We start from the raw sequence: 15,158 nt of genomic DNA, 5'->3' as shown, positions 1-15,158 counted from the left end.
AATAATTATACTCGTTCGCATCAAGAACTGATATACAGATAATTTTTATTAGTATAAATGAATTTTGGAAAAATTGATTAAGATAATCGGTGCGTACTGAAAACACTTCATCATGATCTCAAGGTAATACCAGAGAAGCCTTGAATAAATAGCATTTTAACTGTAATTCTGACAAGGTCTATCATAAATTGTTCCAGATCAGTTGAAATATCGTTAATAGTGAGTGATGCCTTTAATCAAAGGCCAAAAATAATAACATTGCGCGCGCGGCTTGATAAACATTTAAAGATTGTGAACTTTATGAATGAATGGATAAACGGTATCTACCCGATTTTTGTAAGATTATGAGAAATGTAATTACCGATGAATGTTATTCATTGTTGAAAGAGGACGTTGAATTATTTGTTAATCGATAGAAAGGATAAGAGAGAGAAGAAAAATTGTTAGAGAATGATTATTTCAATTAATACTAGGTAATTACCTAACCTAACCTAAATCAAGGAGCAAGCACGGAGTTATTAACTAATTGTAATAATTGTACTGAATAGGGTTAAGCTCAGTTAGGTAATTATTTATTATTAATTTGTATAATTACTATATAACTATGTTTTCCTCTCTAATTCTCTCTAACGATTCTTTAAGGATTAAAAAAAATTAATCGTCCAAGTCTATTTTTACAGCACCAGGGAGTTGCATTGACTCTTATCCTTTCTAACGATTATTTAACAATAAGTATTAACGAAATTTTAAAATAAATAAATCAGGGGGCTAACTTCGCGGATATGTATTAGCGACATTAATGTTAAAGTTAAAAGATAACTTACCTATTCTGTTATTATAAAAACTAAACATCAATTTACACAAGCAATGACACGTATTACATAACAACTATATACCTACTTTTTATTAAATATCGACAAGGTACCCTATATTCCGGCATTATAATTCTTATCAGAGAAACACAAATTGATAAATATTGTTATCTAGTTGATAGGAATTCGCATCTTTTTGTTGGTAGATTAAAGTTGATTGCATTATACAAGAAACGAATGATATTTCGGAAACAAGCAAATCGTTTCTGCCACAAGGTTCATAAAGACAGTGGGATTATAAAGTAACTCAACTTGCTAACATTCCGATTCCTGTTCAGTAAACGCGGTTACTCTAAAATAGCCTATTAACATATTTTTGGGCATCGCAGTTGCCGAACGTTACATCAACGATAACATAAATAGCAAGTTAGAACGAGGAAGAAAAAATTATAAGACTAACTGTACCACACAAAGTGCAGATGAAATTACAACTACCTCAGGAAGTACTACTTATAATTCGACGGGTAAAGAAAATCCACATTTAACTTCTAATAACCGTAGTAATAATTATTATTGTATTCACAAAAATTAATTATACGTGATTAATCATTACCGGTCCGTTTGATAATTTACTATGACCAAGCAGAAAAGAAACGATTCATGTTAGGTCAAAATATGTATTCAAATTGCAATCAAATTACCTGAAATGTACTTTAGAGGATTGTGAAACTAGATATAACTAAAACGACCTTATAACCAGCGAATCATAACTGAAGATGAGGAAACTCTAGGCTGTATCTAATGAATTGCAGAACATCCTTGTACATCCAATCAAAAAAGTGTATTAGAATGATATTCATATAGGATTTTTCTGTAACATTATAAATAGATGGAATGAATTTTATCCTCGGGCAGCTAAAAAAGCCCAAGAGGAATCTCCCCTATTCGCCTTTCCGGCTGCTAGGAACAGTATACGAAGATCTCTCAGGAGTATACCTTCTTCTAGATAATTCCTCCATATCCATCGGATAATAAACCTTTCACATATAATTTGTCTATCGTCAGTTTTGCAGGTTTTCTGCGGTTTCCCTTTAACCTGGTGAACCGGTTTCCCAGCCCAATGGCCGACAATAGGGAACAAGCAACCGCATCTGTACCACTAAAACTGAATTTGAAATAGAAAAAAATATATCCAGACCGGAAAGAGCGGGTTTGGCTTAAACCAGCACTCTCTTTTCGTCTTCCTCTGGCCAATTGTGGTTCGCTTTTCTTCCTTCCAGCCAAGGCAACAAGCACAATCCCATGCAACCACCACAACCACAGTCCTGCAGAGGAGCAATTTCTATATCAGGGCAATTCCAACAAACCTTTCTTCTAAAAAAAATTTCCCTTATCGTATTTAAAAGTAACATTCAAATATAATTTGTATCTTTCTGTTTTTCGGCATAATGAATGAGGAAAATCATAAAATCAAATCCGTGACCTATAAATGTGGGTAGGATAAGTTTTAAGGATTGGATTTTAAAAACAAATGGATAACCAATAGAACAGATTATCAAATTTGATTAAAAATATTACAAGGAAAATAGTCGAAAAAATGTTTTTGGTGAGTCATAAACAATTGATTTGGTAATGGAAATAAGTGTTTTGATATAAAAGATTAATTGATTAATAGGTAAATTAATTACAAGTATTTTTGTATCAGGTGTTCATTGATTCAAATTAGGAATAATTTTCAATAATTTACATTAGATAAAACAACCACTGAGTTTTCCATTTTTTCGTAACACCTATTTATTCTTCTCATTTTTTAAAAAATTTAGTTAGATTGAGTTTGTGTTATTTGTAAAGGTCTAATGAAATATTCGTAAACAATGGATAAGACAAAATTTTGTAGTTTATTTTTCCCTAACTTCTTAGAAAGTTAGACCAATTGTTTTAGGGTGTTCTGTTGAGTGGTTCAAGCCTTGGATTTTCTGTTTATAAGGTTATAAGGTTAAAGTACAGGTTAGTAAAAAACTTGGAGATTATGGCTCATTCTCTGTTAAATAATTTGTTTTATTCAAAGAAATCGTGTGAACCACGTTTTTCTTTTCATTATTGTAATAAGTATGCGTACCAAGCGTTTACAAACCTTTGAAGTTTATTATTCCCTAACCACAATAAGCTTCTTAAGGAATTGGATTAATTGTTTCTGGGGATTGATGCAAACGTTAGATCTGCGATTTTTTCATTTATATTGTGATTTGTTGTTGCTATAGTAATGTATTATGTTGAGATAGAATTACCCTTTTCCAGAATGTAAAAAAACTTTATTTTTCCCTAACTTTAATAAACTTCTTAGGAAGTCATACCAATTGTTATTAGTTGTTCTGTAAAGTGGTACAAGCCTTGGATTTCTTTTTTTTTAGTTAAAGAGTAATTTCTTATCTCTATTGTATTGAAATAGTATACCGCTTTCTATTTCCTTAGAGTGTAGAGGTTACTGAAGAACCTGTGGATTATATTCTCCTCTTTTATAATTTATTTCATTTATATATTAGAATAAAATGGATGTTTAAATCTACTTCGGAGAAGAGAGTTATGGAATTTGGTACTGGAAAGGAGTAAGTATATAGTGGGGACCACTGAATCGATTACAGCGCGCAATGTGGTCAAATGATCTTCAAATCATGCTCTTAAAATAATGAATGAGAGATGGTTTAAAATAGTTGTTCAAAAAAAAATACAGACAGAAACAGTGTAGATTTTACATATTTCCAATAGTTAAGTAGAAAGTGGATAAAAGAAATAGATTAATTCCGTGAAGAGAAAAAAGTGAGTAATGTATGGCCTTATTCTGTTATATGTTTATTAGTTGACTTTAAAGCGTTTAAAATAGTATATAATTATAAGTTTCACGAGCTGGTTACACGTTAGTATTCACAAGATAACTATTGATGAACGAGGGAATAAAGTGATCTGATTAAATATTTGCATTGGTATAGAACATGTCCTCTCCTATACGGTTCGCTGTATCGGGAAAATGATTAATGATTGTGTGGTCGTGATTTGTATTGATTTAAATACACGCAGTAGTATATATTTCTATTAATTGTTTTATTTAAACAAAATTAGATAAATTTCAAAATTATAACGCGGTTCAAACCCAAAACCTAGTTTATTATCTCATAATTCACAACGAAAAGTATGTATTTGTATCCACTGCAAGCTTTATCAGATAAACACAAGTAAGAGTAAAATTGTAATTGAAATAAAAATTATATAGATATAGTAAAAATATAATTGTAAAATGATTATGAAAACTTAAGATTTTCATATTTTGTTTATCAATAATCAAAAGCTTATTACGTATAAATCATTTATTTAATTATTTAACTTTTGATAATATGTATCTCGAATTAAGATTTTTGTCATTCTAAAAGCAAATTTATGTTTTTCATTTTATTTGTTCAAAGTTCATGATATGATAATATTGTGACCATTTCTTCTATTTTCTAAATACTCTAAATAGTGATTCCCGTAATTTTTTGGCAAATTGAATATGTTTATAAAAATATGTTCTGGACCAAGATATTAACTTTTTATAATGCCCGTGCATTGTAGTGCACGTTAAATGACGTTAAATTTGGACAAATAATTAATACTTAATAGTGTCTGGGCATTATGACAACTAAGTAGCAAAAATAAGCAGAAAGTCTTTCATTATAATAACGTAAATAAACAAGAGGAATGATCATTGTGTCTTCAAAATGAGTAACGAAATTTATTCTATTGTCAAGTATTTAAGCTTATGATCAGTATTAATTTATACTTGTTTATTAAAGCCACCTCACAATTCTTAATCAATCAATCAACAGAAGTCTGATTAAGCTTGCCTAGTCGGAGACATAGAAAAGGCTCTTGACAGCAAGGATATTGCTCTGACAGCATTCATCGATATAGAAGGAGCTTTTGACAACAATTCACATCAGTGCATCGATAGGTCGCTAAAAGAACAGGAAGTAGAAATTCCCGCACTTCCACTTCCACTGTGCTCATTAGTTTTGAACCAAATAATCAATAAACTTTGCAGCCGTGGATTTATAGCTAAGCGCATGATCTAGTAGTGGTAGTAATGGGTAAGCATGAAGCATGATCGGCTCTAAATACAATCAAAAACTGGGGTGATGAAGACCAGCATCAAATCCATGATCACATACGGATGGCTTGTTTGGTGGTTGAAAACTGATCAAACAACAGCTCAGAAAAAAGTTTGCAAGATTCAAAAGCTAATCTGTCTAGATGCTACAGAGGCAATGTTCACCTGCCCCACACAGCTTTAGAGGTGCTATTAAACCTGATTATTCTTTACCTTATAGTGAGAAGAGAGGCATTTGTCGATACTTATCGATACCCACAGGCTAATTAAGACAGTAAAAGCTAATAAAGCTAGACAGCAGTGATAAACTAATGGAAGAATGTACAACATGCCGGACAAAGATACCCCATTCTAAATGGTAATTAACGACCGCCAATTATGGGCAAATAAAAATCTTTCGCAATTTCGAAATATATCTCTATAGTACACAGACTGTTGGAAGCTAGCGCAAGAAGCTGGATAGGGCATTTGTACTCCATACCTATAGGAACTTCAATCACCATTTTTCAGGTAAAGCTGCTAACAATAAACAAATGTGCTCAGGAGTGTTTGGATAGAAACCTTCTAAAAGACACATCCACATTCTTTCATATAAAAAAACGGTCTAATACGGGAGTGTAATCAAACTCTAAAAGCACTAACTAACAAAAACAAAGTAACCCTAACGTAGCTACTGGACCACCAGGGTTTACCAGGATATGAGGAAACAGACAGAGTTGTCAAAAAAAGGTTCCGTATCTAGGACCAGTGCCCTACTGTGGCCTCATAGGATGCCACATAAATAACGAATTGATCGTATGGCTAAAGAATCAGCTGGAAGTTTTACTGGAGAAATAATGCAGGCCTAAGTCAATTCATAACTATATCAGCTAAGAAGTCTGAAGAACTTCTCGTGATGACCAGAAGTGACATGATACTGGTGGTCGGTCTTCGGACAGGTTACTGTTCCATCAGATACCACTTTAAAGCGATAGGCAAAGAATGACAACTGTAGATTCTGAGAGCAAGTCATGGAAACAGCAGAGCATCTACTGCTAAGTACCTTGAACCTACACCTGTGGGACACACAATCCCCCGAAAAATAGCTTCCTTTGGGAGGATTCCATGTATTTTGGAAACATGACAATAAGATATAGCGCCTTGTACAAAATATCCTATAGATATATAATTAGTATTCGGATTCACTGAACATATAAGAATGTATGTTCGACATTGAAATAAAACAAAATACTTATTAGTTTTTATCACATTGTCTACTCATATTGGGAATTTTTCAAATTGTCTGGTAATAATGATACACTAATCCTCATATATATTCAATGGATTTGTTTGAATAGTTGTTTTTAAGTTGCTACCTTTATAAAATTAATATTTTGTTATCAAATGATTCAATTAATTTGAAATATATTTTCTTTTTATGCCAATGTAGCGTTATCGAAAAAAGCTATCTCAATTTCATATGAGCAATCATCTCCTGAATTTTGCCGCATGAATTTAGAGAGACCCCTTATATAGTAGCAAGAAAATTTATTAAATAATCTGAAATAAAATTTCAATTGGGAAAGATAAAGCTGCTTTTCTTAGAGTTAATCATTTCTCTACAACATCGTTTGATTATTCATGAAGCTCATTATTTTCGATTTTGATAAATTTTCCCACCAAAAAATTTTCATTCAAATTTAATACCTCGTTAAAATATTAACGTTTGTTTATACAGTGTAAAAATAGTTCAATCTATATATACTTCTTGATGGGTGAATAAATTTCAGTCATGTTTCTTGAATATACCTTATAAAATATAAATTTTACTCAAAATTGATATACTTTGTGCAAAGTTAGTTACTTGATGTACTAGTATTCTCTATTTCTAGAATTCTAGTGTTTACAATATAATCAATTTTGTAGAAAAAAATAGAAATATGTGTGTCGCTCTTTATATTTTTCATCGATATTTAACTATTGCATCAATATGTAACTTTGTATGATCGATTCAAGATGTCAGCACAGGAATCATTTTTAATGGTATTCATGAAAAAATCTCTGAGTATAATATTTTAATAGACAGAGTTTAAATTTAGAAAAATAAATAAGCCTATGAACATAATGGAATCGCCATGCGCTATAGAAGAAATTATTTACACCTGAATTGGGAAATACAAGACAAAAATTTATCTTAATGAGACTTGGTTCGATAGTAGTCTAGCAACCTTGAAGGCACTGAAAACTACTGAGTACACATCCAAGCTAGTATAGGTGTGTAAACAAACTTTAAAAGCATTAGGTACTAGGCATAAAGTCACCCTAAAGTGGTTACTATGCCAGCAGCCATCATACAACGAGGAAGCACACATTTTTGCCAAAAAAAAACAGGAAAACGAACAACACAACAACTAACTGAACGGATGGCTTGAGGATCAGATTGAATCTTATTGGAAAAACACTTCAAGCCTTATAAAATTCAAAAAATACATGACCATATCAGCTAAGAAGACTAGGGAACTGTGTGAGGTATTCAGGTATTAGACTGGTGTTCGGTCTTCTGATAGATACTGCTAGGTTGATTACGACTTTAGGACGATTGGTCTGGCAGAGGACAATAACTTTTGCCCATTTCACCGAAAAGTTTAAGTACCTCTAAGGAGTAGCTGTAACACTTTTGTAACTGGAACAAAACAATCCTGCTTTAGGGAAGGGCTTATGTATTTTGATGACAGAACAATTAGATGTAGAGTCATGCACAGACTATAATGCAAACATTCTAATGGCTTGGTAGATAATTCAAGGAATTGTTGTATGCCATAACCATATTTTATGCGTAAACTCGTAATAATAATAATACATGTAAGTAGCGAGAATGGTTGTTTCTTGGTATATTGATGATATCGCCTAAACAAAAAATTCTCAGCCGGTTAAAATGGAGATATGACTGCTTCATTATTTCCTTCCTTCCAATTGAATCATTATGAACAATGCGTTGTACCATTAGCGGCGAAAGGTGAGAATAACCATTAATTAAACGAAACATGATGACTTTTCAACATTTATGACTTCCATATGTATATATACCTAAATGAATAGTTGATTGAAATTACTAAACGCTATATTTCTAAAAATATATTAATACAGATGAAAAATTATCAATATTAATGTCCCGAGTGCATGTCAAATTGTCAAATTATGAGACAATTTGACATGCACGAGAGGGCATTTTGGCAGACTATTTCCTGAGAAAAATTTAATTTAAAATAAACAATAATTGTTCCTTTTCTTAAAATATAAAATTAAAACCAAATGATGTTTATTAATCCTAGACGAAAATTTGGCACTAGTGCAAATTATCGATAATTTGCACTAGTGCAGTTTTATCGCTGAAATTTGATCGTTGCTAGGTAAACATAAAATATTACAGCTTTTTGGTTGGCTTAAATTTTTCGAAGGAAATAGTCAATATTAATGTCCCGAGTGCATGTCAAATTGTCAATAATTTAATTTTCTCGAGTCCGCGAATGCGCACGAGAGGAAATTATGAGACAATTTGACATGCACGAGAGGGCATTTTGGCAGACTATTTGCTGAGAAAAATTTAATTTAAAATAAACAATAATTGTTCCTTTTCTTAAAATATAAAATTAAAACCAAATGATGTTTATTAATCCTAGAAAATTTGGCACTAGTGCAGTATTATCGCTGAAATTTGATCGTTGCTAGGTAAACATAAAATATTACAGCTTTTTGGTTGGCTTAAATTTTTCGAAGGAAATAGTCAATGTATAACTCTTTGGTTTCCTAACGGAGCTAAGAATTCACAACTAGACATTTAGATGTATTTAGTTTTGGTTATAAAGATCTAAAAATATTTAATGGATATAATATGAATTCTTCATGAAATTTAAATTATTTCTTATTTATCTATATTCGTATAATTTCGTACGTCACTCGTCGTCTTGACATTTTGCAAGTCACCAATTCAGTGTAAACAACCAAAATCACAATCATCGAGACCTGCATTTATTAAACCTTTTTTATACAAATCCTTTTTTATGACTTCCAGAATTTTTGCAGTCTTGTGATAAACTGTTGGTACCAGTTGCGATTGACTCAAGCTAGTTGTATGAATTTTTCATTGTCAGATTTCAACAGAAGTTGCATAAGTAGTTACATGCTCCAAGACATTGAACATAAGCTCTTCAATATATTTAATCATTTAATAACAAAATTGTTCAATATTATCCACCACATTTTCTATATCTGACATCCTTTACGACAACAGGCTGTTTTCAGGGTTTACAAAAATGCTCCAAGGAGAGAAATATGTTTCAAATGAGGAAATTATAGAAGTTATAGAAAAATAGTTTCATTGAAATTCCATAGAAATATTGGAAAAGCTTTGGACTTATTATATCATTCATGAACAAAATATCTTAACGACTGAAAAAATGTTTTTGTTTATAAATTAATTAATCAAAGTGTCATTTTTCGGGAATTATTTTACAGATTTACGGTATATATTTAAATAGCAATTCAACTGAACAAATCAGTGAATTCATTCTATGGTTGGATGAAATTAGAACACAGACGTCCTTCACCTTGTAACAGCTATAATATTAAATTATTCTTTTTTGATCAATAGCGTACGTAATGCAAGGACATGAAATTGGTATAGGAAGTTAAATTTGCATTAACTGTCGTTACATACAGAATGATTTTTATGTCGACAAGTTATATTTTCATATTCAAATAGCTGTAATAACATGAATATATACTGTGCGTCCATTAAGTATCGCAATAATTCATTATTATCTAAATGAAAAATAGAATTAGAAATTTCCCCGACAGGCCGAATTCAATTTCCTGTTGTTTTGGAAAAAATTGAACATGATATGAAGTTTAAAATATGTGTTTTTTTGTATACTTATCATTTATTCTTCTATTTATTATACACAATGATGTTAGGTATAAAATATTTCAATTTTTCCGACGATATGTATTTTTTCTTCTTTGTTAAATGAACTAGCAAGTGATCTTGAGAAGTTTTGATCCTATCTAAATATCAATAGAAAAATTATTAGCATACCTAATAGCATGTTCTATAATATAGAGTTTCTTGACTAGCCAAATGACATTGTAAATGTTATTGCTGATTATTTTCCTCCCGGACATACTGTGACATGTGTTATTTCCTCTTTTACAAAGTCTAAAGCTTTAACTAACCTTAAAAATTGAAACCCAACTTTTGCACCTGATGGTTCACCAGCATTTCTACTACGAGACTGTGCAGTTATTTGGTTATCAAATCTGGTAAATTCAGAGTGATATAGAAAACTAGTCGAGTTTATACCATTTTTAACAAGGATAATAAGGTTGTTATTGAGATCTATCACCCTAACACAATTATATCTAGCATTTTGGATTTGGAACTCTGCTTTAAGACGTTGTTTTCCACCAGGTGAAACCATCGATATGTAATTAACAACTTTATTTTTATCATGGTAAATCAACAATCACGAATTTAAGAAGCTTAACGCAATATACGACAGCACATTTAAATCTATACATATTTTTCCAAAGCCTTTCATAGCTTAAATCATGGCATTTTTCTCATTAAGCTGTCTAACATTGGTTCAACTGATTCATTCACCAATTTTTATATACATAATTCCTTACGGATAGAAAGCTTACAGTTCCTTTCCATGGTTTTAACTCCATCGAAATTAATGCCCAGGGCTCACTTACTGGGACGTATTATTTTTAATATTCATAATTGTCTTGAGTCTACAGTTCTCCTTAATGAAGATGAGCTAAAGCTGTATAATTTGATGATGAACATCGGTGATTGTCACTTACTTAAAACTGATATAGATATAATTTGTGAGTGGTTCGATAAAAATGAGCTTATTATCAAAATGTGATATGTCATCTTTTACAAGGAATCTTATCCCCATTTATTGTAATTAGTGCATTTCTAATAATGTGCTGAGGAGATCTGCAACAGTCAAACATGCAAACATTGACAGTAAGCCGAGTGGACTGCACGTGATGAACCGAATCCAAAGCATGGAAAAACGGAAAAGTCAACTGGCAATATTTAGGTATATTTTGGTTTGCGATTTATCAAATATCTTTTAAGCCACAGCTAGTATTACGTATCGTTATCGAAACGTTTGGAAGAAAAAAAGCAAACGGAAAATGGCTTCATTTTAAAAAGAAAACGGTGTTGTTTCATGAAGATAATGCAATGGGTCACGAATCAATAAAAACGATAACAAAAATGCATTAATTGGGTTCGTATACATTGTTAATACTAAAGACAATCGTACCTACTACAAAAATGAAAACAAAAATTTTATGATCATTATAATCGTTTTTTCTAACACAACTGTACTCATTAATACAATCAAATTCTATATATGAAAAAGATTTTTTTCTACGTTAACCTACGAACTTTTCAGCCCACTTGTAATATTACTGCTTACAACATTTTTATGCAATTTAAATCTATACCTACCATAATATTGCACTGTCGTTTTATTCTTACTTGAAAAACCAACAAATTCGTTGAAATTTACCGTTTTTTCAAATTATAATATAATATGACGTGTGTGTAGACATTACCATTTGAATTGCCATATTTCCCTTAATGAGCTGTTTCGGAAAAAGTATAATACAAAAGTGAATTCACAGGTGTTTCAATTTTTCTCAATTGACCTCCAGATAATAAAAAAATCGCGTATTGAATTTTTCTCCCACATTGTGGAGCATAGTGGGTGTTATGTTATGCATTCCTTGCATAATTCGGTCTTTTAACGGATAGTTCCAGGTGTATAAGTGTTAACTTTAGATTTCAACTAACTTCACAGAAAAAAATCCATAATGCACAGATCAAGGGATATAGCGGTCTGTAACATTGATCACCTGATCTGAGCCTATTAGACATCTTTTAATGGGGATATTTGGAATTTATACTAACATACATGCAACTATCTATCCACTTTTGTAGGAATATTTTGTTTTAAAAATCATGAAAAGCGTAATTTGACGGTTAACCATCATGTTGAAATCTAGATTAAATCAGTATTTTGCGGATAATTCACATATAACACATCTGTTAGAATTTCATCAATATGTGGTCTTTGCGTATGGCATCCATCGTGGATTTTCATCAAACCCATAATGGGTATTTTGCCCGTTTAAATAATACCTGACCTAGTCAGAAAATAGAAACGTCATTTGAATCATATTATCCCACAATTCAATTTTTCTGTAAAAGTTGTTTTCAGCCAATTCATGCTTAAGTCGTATTTTATACGAATGGTATTTTTCAATCCATCATCACTTAACTGCCCCATTAAAGTCATATTTATGTTTCACAAGGTGAATCTAATACTGATTTATACAGTCTTTGTTACAAATATAAATGAAAGAGAGAGTAGTTTTGTCCAATAAGCACAAAAATTATATTGATAATTACTGAAATTTTCCACATATGTTCCTTGTGTGAAAATTCCATTTGGTTTTCATTTATATTTGTTAATATTATAGTCCCAGTGAATTTACGTAACGTGTATTATATATTAACTTCGTTAATATTGTTTATAAATATTTATTTTATGATGTAACAGATGCATAAGCCTTCTAGTAACGCAATTAGGAAATGAATGTGTGCAATAAAATAATTCACTTCTCAATTTATTTCATCAAATACCCAAAATTAAAAGGTGAGTTGTAATCTCTGATATTTCATACTAATCCCATTTTATTAGTACTACACCAACATTAGAAATTACCGACGTACGATTCGATAACCAGGTTAGCGTTTTTAGAAACCGTCAGTGAAGTTGTGTACCTAGATTAAAATCTCTTTCCGAATCTATATAGTCTGGTGAACGAGATAATAAAACGAGAAAAATAGACATGAAGCAAGAGGTCATTAGATTCGGACGAACTTAAAAATTTCGATAGTTATGTCATAATAAGATGAAAAAATATGGTATTTAGCCTTTTGTTAATAACCTAAAAGCTATCACACACTAGATGACTACACCTAAAAGGATTTTTGGGGTCTCGCAAGGGAAATGGGTAAACAAATTTTCAAAAGCCACTTCTTTATTATTTCAATTATCTTGACTTTTTTAGTCCAATAATTAGATGTAATAGGTTAGGGGGAGAATAATTTATTTACATTAAAAAATAAGTTCAAAAATCTTGAGAGTTCTCTACATTGGTGTACGGAAATCGGATTTTTACCTCAACAAGATATTGCAAAAACCATAGGAAGAATATAACAACGCTGGATGAAGGAATTTTTTCTGTCATAAAAAAATCTGAATATAGGCACAAAATATCAGTACCTGAAAATGCTTGGTTGGATTAGGTTAGGAAAAAATTTTCTCATCCCCTTTCCTTGCGAGACGCCAAAAATCCTTTTAAGTACAATCATCTAGAGTGTGATAGTAAAAATTTGGAGCCAATCGATGGGTTCCTGTTTTTGGACCTCCAGCCATTATTAACATGTAAGAAATATTAAAAAAATTCCTAAAATAGGAGGATAGTTCATCTCTATTATGTAAAAATTTCAATTCAACAAATATTCAATAAAAAATTTGCAGAAATTATAGTATCATGTGGTCACTTGAATTAATTGACAATAACGACCAAATATATGGCTGCTGTCATTTTGAATTATACGAATTTAAGAATTTAAGAATTTAAGAATTTAAGAATTTAAGAATTTAAGAATTTAAGAATTTAAGAATTTAAGAATTTAAGAATTTAAGAATTTAAGAACCAAAATTCTCGTTTAAATAGTTCCCCGTTGATAAATACATAGGTATTCGATAGCTTCGAATATGTTTAAAAAGAGTACAGTTTGGTATTTCACTTCCACAATATCACATTCGCAACCTAATTAGCAAAGACTTCATCGTTTCACGAAGGTAGGTATATTTTGAGATGCCATGAGGCCATGGGGAGCTAGAGCTGACAGCACTGTATTTTTAAATGCCAAATAGGATTATCCATCAAAATATGAATTTGTCAAAAGAACAAGTGATTAATATGATCTATTATGATTCAAACATCCAAGTGAACATTAAAGTCTTGAATTGTTGCAACGCACATTTGGTGATCGATATCGCTTTGTGGGTTCTTTTGGTGTTCTTCTATTACTGTTGGAAATATTGAAAAAGATCCATAATACCTATCAAAACAAAAATTGTTTCTTCTCGTTTGGTGTCAGCTACAATTTCCAAAAGGCATAGCAAGTAAGAAGCGCGTGGTAGACGTTAGTATCGTTAACAAATACTAGCAATTGCGATAAAACAGAGGTATGCCAAGAAAGTTCTTTGTGCAGTTTCCATTCGTACTACAGGATTAGTGAAATCAATTATACTCGTAGATCAAGGTATGGTTACAACTAACTGGTACACCACTAAATGTTTACCTGCAAGTCAAAAATCGCGGGTTACTGTTGCATCACTATAATACATCATAGTTGGAACTACCCTATTCGCCTGATTTGGTTATATATGATTTCAGATTATTCTTTAACCTAAAGAAGCACTTATATTGTCGACGTTTCGTAAATGAGAATAAGATTAATGAAGAATTTCATCAATGTTTTGAGATAATTCTAAAATATGACTGGATACAAACTGTTATAGAACGTTGAACAAAAATAAATTAATTAATTCAAAAAAACTCATTGTTTTCTCGTATCTCAAAATATGTAATGTATATATGTTTTTTGTCTAATTACAGCATTAGCTTAGACTCTTTTTGATTTCATAATGTACAATAGAGATTTTATTGAAATTGTGCTAGTTTTAATGTGCTCTGGTCGTTCGCAATTATTTATAATATGTTAGCTATTATTGAAAAAAAAAAATGAATTATGTAACTAAGCGGGAAATTCAGCTACTCATATGTTTACACATCAATTTAAATTGAAACGATAGAGAATTTTGTGTTTTATAATGTAACTGTTTTAATCATTACTCAACATGTCTAAACAAAATTGAATTATTTTTTTAACGATGCACAGAATCTTTCTGTTACGAAGTTCACCAAATGTTATTCAAGCTTAAATAAAATACATGGAAATACGATATACAAAATAACCCAAAGTAATTTGTGGCGTTGACAGTTTCAGAGACGTAAGCTGAGGATTACGATCTTTTATTTAAGTCAGCTATTTTAATACAATGTTT

At 31.0% G+C, this 15,158-nt stretch overlaps 2 protein-coding genes across 4 annotated transcripts in view; one reads left to right on the top strand and one right to left on the bottom strand.

Moving 5' to 3' along the window:
- The window catches only part of LOC130443292 (salivary glue protein Sgs-3-like), a 116,218-nt gene that overhangs the window by 24,255 nt on the left and 76,805 nt on the right, over positions 1-15,158 (top strand). The window lies entirely within an intron of this gene.
- LOC130443299 (uncharacterized) overlaps positions 1-15,158 on the bottom strand; it is a 60,868-nt gene that overhangs the window by 41,995 nt on the left and 3,715 nt on the right. The window contains exon 1 of one of the 3 annotated variants that reach the window (XM_056777886.1): positions 901-950. The exons of 1 other annotated variant lie outside the window; for it this stretch is intronic. The gene's annotated coding sequence lies outside the window, so the exon portion shown is untranslated. Of the gene's footprint in view, positions 1-824; positions 951-15,158 lie in introns of those variants that run through there. One more of the 3 variants, XM_056777881.1, reaches the window with a different exon arrangement.

This window comes from Diorhabda sublineata, chromosome 1 (assembly GCF_026230105.1).
Source record: "Diorhabda sublineata isolate icDioSubl1.1 chromosome 1, icDioSubl1.1, whole genome shotgun sequence".
Taxonomy (NCBI): Eukaryota; Metazoa; Arthropoda; class Insecta; order Coleoptera; family Chrysomelidae; genus Diorhabda; species Diorhabda sublineata.
Note: the sequence above shows the minus strand (reverse complement) of the source record. Positions and strands in the feature narration are given on the sequence as shown.